The 7,049-nt window shown below is 44.9% G+C and overlaps 1 protein-coding gene across 2 annotated transcripts in view; it reads right to left on the reverse strand.

Annotated features, from left to right (window-relative positions):
- The window catches only part of OSBPL3 (oxysterol binding protein-like 3), a 177,184-nt gene extending 171,766 nt beyond the window's left edge, over nt 1–5,418 (reverse strand). For both annotated transcript variants that reach the window (XM_004676781.2, XM_012720905.1), the window contains exon 1: nt 5,117–5,418. The gene's annotated coding sequence lies outside the window, so the exon portion shown is untranslated. The remainder of the gene's footprint in view (nt 1–5,116) is intronic.
- Between the last annotated feature and the right edge of the window lie 1,631 nt (nt 5,419–7,049).

A 7,049-nucleotide genomic window follows, 5' to 3' on the forward strand; every position in this document is an offset into this window, starting at 1 on the left:
GGGAAATGCACGGGATTATGGTGATGGCACACGGGTGACTTGGTGATGGGAAACCCACAGGGATTACAATTGAGATGGAAAAAAAATGTACAAAATGATAATGATGTAAAAAAAAACTTTTGTAATAATAAAAAAAAATTAGAAAAAAATTTCATTTCAACAAGTCTTAAAAATGCACATGTGAAGCATTTTCCTTTTTTACAAACATTACGAAAATTCTGAAATGATCATTTAATTCAGGTAAAGACATTTAAAATCAGGGTGCCTTTGAGTACTAATTAAAGGAAATGGAAATTATTAAATAAATAAAGTATAACATAAAGTAAAACTATTAAATAAATAAAAATAAATAGAATTCCAGTGAGCAGGCCTCTTTACTCCAAGCCACTTGATCCAGAAACTCAGGGGGTTGGGCCTATGTAGGCAACATTTTTTAAAAGATCCCTATGTGAGTTTAATGTAAACCAAATGAGTCAGTGGTTTAGGGAGTTAGTCCATGACCCACAGATGAAAACAGCACACTATTCCCTGTAAAAAGGAGGCACAGAGTACCCAAAAGTGTTCATCTTCAACTAGCAGGTGGCAGAAGACTTGCTACAAGTGCCATGGGGCTAAAAGGTTATAGATGAGTGGAAATTAACCGGGTAGAATCAGGGTGGGGAGCAAAATATGCCAAGGAGGACAAAGGATTATACAAAATCTAAGTGACCAGAGCAGGCTATGCATGGCCCTGGGGATACAGGTGGTGCTGAATAGAGTACATAAAACAAAGTGATGAGTGATGAGCTAAAGTCAGAGCTGTTTCCTAGAGGATCCAGTAAATCAGGTTACAAATTTGAAATAGTCACCAATCAATCAAATATTAGCAAAAATTGAGTTTAAATTCTCTAACAGTGCTAACACATTATAATAACAACAACATTACCATATATATGAAAAAACACTGCATATATGAAAGGCAAGATATTTATTCTACAGGCCATGTTTGTTATATGTATGAATTTGAGATCTCCTGGCAATAGCTCTATGATCCAACAGCAAGAAACATCAGGATGGGTGCCTTCCGTGGATTTAAATAACTCAGATTTCTACCATTTCATCATAAATTGATGATGGCATTGAAGTGCTGTGATCAAAAACTAGAAAGTAAAATGCCACATTTTAATTCTTTTTCTCCTGGAATATTCTAACAGACTATATCCAGATATTATTTCATATTCTCCTTTTAACCAAACACCTGCTATGGATAGGATATATGCTTAGTGATGTGAGGAACAGAAACATACCAGCCCTGCCTTCAAGGTGTTCACCATCTAGTATGAGAAACAAGACATTTGAATATATTGCCCATCCTGGAGGTACATGGACAGAAAAGGGAAGACATGAAAGAACTAAAGTGCTAGAGAAATGAAAGAAACAGAAATACTCAGTGGTTAGAAACTAGATTGGGCTATGTTAGATTGTTAGATGGGGGTGGTTTTTTTTTTTTTTTTTTTTTAAGCCATGAGATTCAGTTCAGAGACATTATTCTGGCAGAAGTGATTAATGGTTTCAGCCTTCAAAAACTTGGATTTTCATGGGGAAAAAATAATGAAAGAGTTTTCAGGCAAAAGAAAAAGACAAAACGCTCTACTGATAAGTGGAGTTCAAGGCTGCCAGTGCACAGAGTGCAGACTGACTCGCTGGTGATACACCCTGAGCCCAGGCTGCCAGATCTATTAGGCTGAGGTGTCTATACTTAGGGGTAGAAAAGAGACCTGGGTTTGAGTTTCAGCTGCACCTTATACTTGTTGTAAAGTATTAGAGAAGCTAAGTTTCCCTAGCCTTTTCTGAAAATTGAACATAGAGTAACAGTGCTAGTTTCAGTGTTGCCCTGAGGATTAAAAGCAGTAACGCACAGTAGCACTTACAATACCTGCTTACAACAAAAAGTTCAGCAGCTACTGGGGCTGCATGGATTTGACTATGTTTCTCACCAAGTCTTCTCATTAGGCTTTCAGAATGAAAGATTCCTGGCCAAAAAAGAAAAGCAGAATCATCCCATTACCCAATAGATTAGAATGAAAACTGGTAACAGAATAAGGCACAATTCCAAGAGGAGACATTGGAGAACAGGGCTAGGTCTACAAGTATCATATAAGCGGTGGCACATATGTTTCTGCTGAATCAAGATCACTAGCCTCTTACCATATCTCACTGAAAGCATCTCTTTGTATGCTTCTGTACCTAGTAGATTGGCTTAGTAATAAATATGTGAAATCTTTGTTTGAAAAAAAAAAGAATTTTCTTATAAATGCAAGATGAAAATGGAAAGTTCTCCTGAACTATGATGGAATAGTTTAGGAAGAGATAGGTATAAAAGGCTTTAGGAGAGAAAGAAGAGTTGGGATGAGCATAAAGGTGGCCTGAACAGTAGTAACTAGGAAGTCAGGAAGGAAGTTTCCAAAGGAAAGAGCTAGAAAGGCTGTAAATGAGATGAATATAGGAAAGGAATTTGCAGGGAATGACAAGCAAGTCTCAGTTTTGCATGAAAAGCTCCCTCAACAGCCTCCATCTTCCTTAGGACCCCACATGGTCTTCATTTCTGTGGGCATTCATGGGAGTAAGATTCTCCCTGGAGTACTCCTGAGGTGGAATTAACAAGTAAGAAAAGACAGTACTGCCAAGAAGCACATTAAAAATAAAACTGGATTATCCAGATCTTCAGAGAAGGAAAAAACCTTATGTTACTCCCTGAAACTGGGATGGAAGCAGAAAAATAAAATGATCTTTAATTTCCTCCTATCCCTTATTGTGCCATTAGCCCTCTAGGTAGTAACCCAGCCCCTCTTCAACTTCTCCTCACTCTCACTTTTATGACAAATATGTGAAGAGTTCAAATGCAGTTATTTTACTAAAAAGCTGTTGCTGCAGCTTTAGGAATTGATAGTGGTTTCCAATTCTCCATTCTATCTATGGGAACAGAGAAACAAGCTAGCTTTTCAGAATTTTAAGAGACAAAGTTTTATTTGTTCAGAGTACATTGACTATAGGGAATAGTATTTCTCTTTAAATTTAGGTGAAAGTGAATTTAAATTTAGGTTAAAGGGGAATTTCCTTTCTTCCTATATTAGAGGTTCCTTATCTACCAGGCCCACAAACCACGAATTCAACCACAAAAATCAATGGCAGTTAAGAGTTTCAACAGTGCAAAACCCAGTATAATTAGACATTTGACACTGGCAGCAGAAAGTTTATAGCGCAACTCCATAAGGTTTTAATATACCATTAACTCTATCAAGACTGAACAGCTAATTAAAAGAAGCAGAAGACATTGCAGTGTAGTGGAAGAAGTTACGTAAGTTTAGAGCAGGAAAGAGTAATAGTAAAACCTAGCTTAGCAATTTATTCTTGACTCCCTGCACTATTCTAAATTAGATTGTTTCTTCATCTATAAAATGGCAACAACCTCATAGCAGTACTTTTCAAGATGAAGATTAGATGAGATGATACAGTCGATACAACCTGGTATTAGCTAGTATATAACAGAACTATTGTAATCATGGAAACCACACTTGAATTTCTTGTAAGCAACTAGGCACGATAGAGAGAAAATGAGCTAAAATTCTGGTTATGCAAGGATAATCTTGGGAAAACAGTTTACCTACTGGAGCCTCAATTACCATTTGATTAGAGATACCTAGCTAATAAGACTAGTGCAAAGTTTAATGAGTTAATCTATACAAAGTTTCCAGGATGAATACTGTTTATAATAAGTAGAAAAATCAACAGTATTTGTTGATTCTCTCAAATGAAAAACAAAAGGCTAAATGAACATGTAAAACAAAACTAATGGTGAAACCACCATTCCCATATTTTTCATTGATTTATTCTATAAATATCTCCTGTGCACATACTGTGTGGCAAGCACAGTTTTTGATACTGGGGATGAAGCATGCATCAAGACAAATAAGGTGTCTGCTTTCCTGAAACTTCCATTCTAATGGGGGAAGGCAGATAGAAAATAGCTCAAGAAGATAATTTCAGAAAGAGAATGTGTGCTATGATAAACGTTAAGCAAGATGGTATGCTTGCAAGTTGCTGGAGGGGAAGGTCATTTAGTTTGGGTGCTTTTCAGCCCAGGCCTGCCTGACTGGACTCCTCTGGCCAGAAGGGGGACCTCAACTTGCATGATGCTGGTGGTTACGGTGTATCGCGTGGAAAACGGGATCTCAGACTTTCACTTTTACCTGTCTGCATGTTAGTATATTTCTACATGTCCCCATCCTGGTATTAAACTCTGAGGACCAGTACAACTGGTAGGGATAAGGAGGATAAGGATTGACGGGGGTTGGGGGGCGGGGAGGGACGAGGCAGGAGGGTGTAGTCTCAGACGCTGCTCAGCTCAATTCCCAGACACATCCGAAGCAACAATTTCACAGCTCCCCTAGCTCGGAATCCCGACTACTGAAACTGGTAGTTTGAAAGACAGAAAAGGGAGAGTACAAGTGTGCCGAAAGTGACCGGATAATTGCATTACCGAAAAAGAGAGGAATACAGGGCTTAAAAACTCTATCTGGAGAATCTAAAACAATGTCCATCAGTGACTCCAAAGGCTGCAATTGCTTCCTAGAATGTTGAAAAGCTGGACGATAGGAAGCGGGAGAGCCCAGAGTCTGCAACGTCGCCCGGGTCCCCTCTGGCGCGCCCCATCCCGCGGATGTGGTAAAACCTCAAGCTCGGCCCAATTAAACAGGTTTCCTGTGCCTGCGCCCCGGCGCCGCGCCTCCCCGCTGCCCAGGACAGCGCCGCGGCGCCGCATCCTCTGGAGCTTGAACCCAGGCCCCGCGCTCGGCGCCTTCTCGCCGCCAACCCCGGCCGAACCGTCCCTCTGGGGACCGAGCCCCAAGGTAGGCAGCACCTGGGCTCTACCTCCCGGGAGACTGGCACCAGCACCAAAGCCGATGTCGCCGGCGGGAGGCTGCCCTATCAGCTGCTCTGCCCCCAGCGACTGCGGGGGGACTCCGGTCCTGCCGAGACTGGTGGCGTCCCCGAAACCACTGTTCTTGGGAGCCCGCACAGCCGCCGAGCACCCACCACACCCCGGTACCATTCTGGCGGACGTCTGGGCGCTTACCTGTGCGCTCTGCCGCCGAGGACGCCGCCTAGTTCCCCGGTGCACGGCTCCCGGTTTTGCCCACAGACCCGTGAGGGGACCAGCCGGGCTTGTGTCCCCTCACGAAGCGCAGCTGACAGTTCCCGCACCAGCCACAGGAGATGGGGGCGGAGACGGCTACTTGAGGGCGGACGGCGGGGTCTCGGGCCGAGCAGCGCGCTGGCCGCCCAGCGGTAGGTCTCTTTGCCCGGCCGGGCACGTCTGCGCTGCAGTCGCGCGGCCAGTTCCCAGTACTTTGCCCAGAACTTCTCCGCGCGCGCCGCCGGGCGACAAGCGGCGGGAGGGGAGCGGGAGGCGGGAGCGAGAAGGCGGAGCCTGCGCCCGCCCTGGGGCGAGGCCACGCGGGGAGGGTGGGAGGGGCGGCAGAGTGACCCACACTCCCACCAATCAGGAGTCGGCCTCGTGAAGGAGGTGGGGCGAGATCCGAGGAAGGAGCAGGCCGATTCCGTGACGCAGTCTAGGGAGTTGGGACCCCCAGCTCCCGACAGGTGGGAACAGCCCCGGGAGGTGAAAGCGGTGGCGTGCGGCGGGAAAGGGTCCCGGGGGCCCACGAGTTACCTGAACGCCGTGGGCGCTCAATAAATGTTCCTCGAATGGCATTTCCGGGCAAAAGGAGGGAGAAGAGAAAGTGGTGAGGAAAATGTTGGTTTGAGGAGAAGGCTCCAGGAGATAACTCTGGTCAAAGAACTGAAGAAGACTCGACTAGGGAAAGTCAGACAATGGCCAAAGGATTAAGAACGGAACAAATACATGAAGGGAGAATCGCGGGCACTAGGTGATGAAAGGCAAATTGGCATAGGACCAGCCCTAGACTTGACATCCAGAGACAATCATAAAGATTAGGGGTCCTCTAGTCTTTGTGTAGTTCGTGTGTAAGAGGAAGGGGGTAAAGCGTCATCATTAAATTAAAATGCTTGAGCTCCTTGTTCCACCCTACTAGACTTCCCAGTTGCTTCTCCGGCCTCCTTTGATCCTATATTGAATGCAAGCAGTTGATCACTTGGGTGGGTTTGGGGACTGCAAAAGTGCCCAGTGTCCCAAGTGGTGAGATGAAAAGGGAAGTAACATTTACTGTGCTCCAACTGTGTGCCAGGAACAGTTGTTGGCATTCAGCTATGATAAAGTTACGCTAGGTTCCTGCTCTCGTGGAGCATATACACTTTAGTAGTGGAGAGAGCAACATATACAAATATAAACAAACGAGAAAATGCTGATGAACTATAAGCATGCAGGTAGGAACTAAGTACAGTTTTCAAAAATGATACCTGTGATAAGGAGCTGTAAAACAGCAGGAGGGCCCCTTGGCTGCGGTGGCTTTTACACATTCCTGAAACAGGGGAATAGATACTGCACCCCAGTCTTGGAAGAGCGCTCCAGGGAAAGAGAAGGGCAAATGCAAAGGCTGTCACCTCTGAATACCCCTCGAACTCACCTCACTAAATTGTACAGAGTGTGGCTCGCCAACCTAGGAGTCTGGCACAAAGCAGAGGCTCCAGAATATTAAATCCCCGTGCCGCCCGCCACCTGCGGCACTCTGAGCTTTTGCAGACTCTCAGCTGAGCCAAAATGAGCATTTCGGGGACTCGTCTGAGCCATGCGATTCACATATGGTGTGCCTGGTTCTCCGCTTTCTGGAACCAACCCCATCACGGAATACACAGATCTGGGTGGCGGAGAAGGAGAGGAGGACCCTGTTTTGCTGCAGAATCAACACACTATCATGCCGTCTGTATAACATCCCGGGAAGCTTACTGGAAATTTTTAAAAATCAAATTAATGGGAGGTTCTTAAATCATCCTCCCGAGCCCGAAGATCGTTGCGTGGGTGTACACGAACGTCGGGTAAGCGAGCGGACCTTTCACTACTTCAAGACTACGCTTTGCCCACGCCCAGC

The sequence above is a fragment of the Condylura cristata genome, unplaced genomic scaffold, assembly GCF_000260355.1.
Source record: "Condylura cristata isolate star-nosed mole 26May11 unplaced genomic scaffold, ConCri1.0 scaffold00005, whole genome shotgun sequence".
In the NCBI taxonomy this organism is placed as follows: domain Eukaryota; kingdom Metazoa; phylum Chordata; class Mammalia; order Eulipotyphla; family Talpidae; genus Condylura; species Condylura cristata.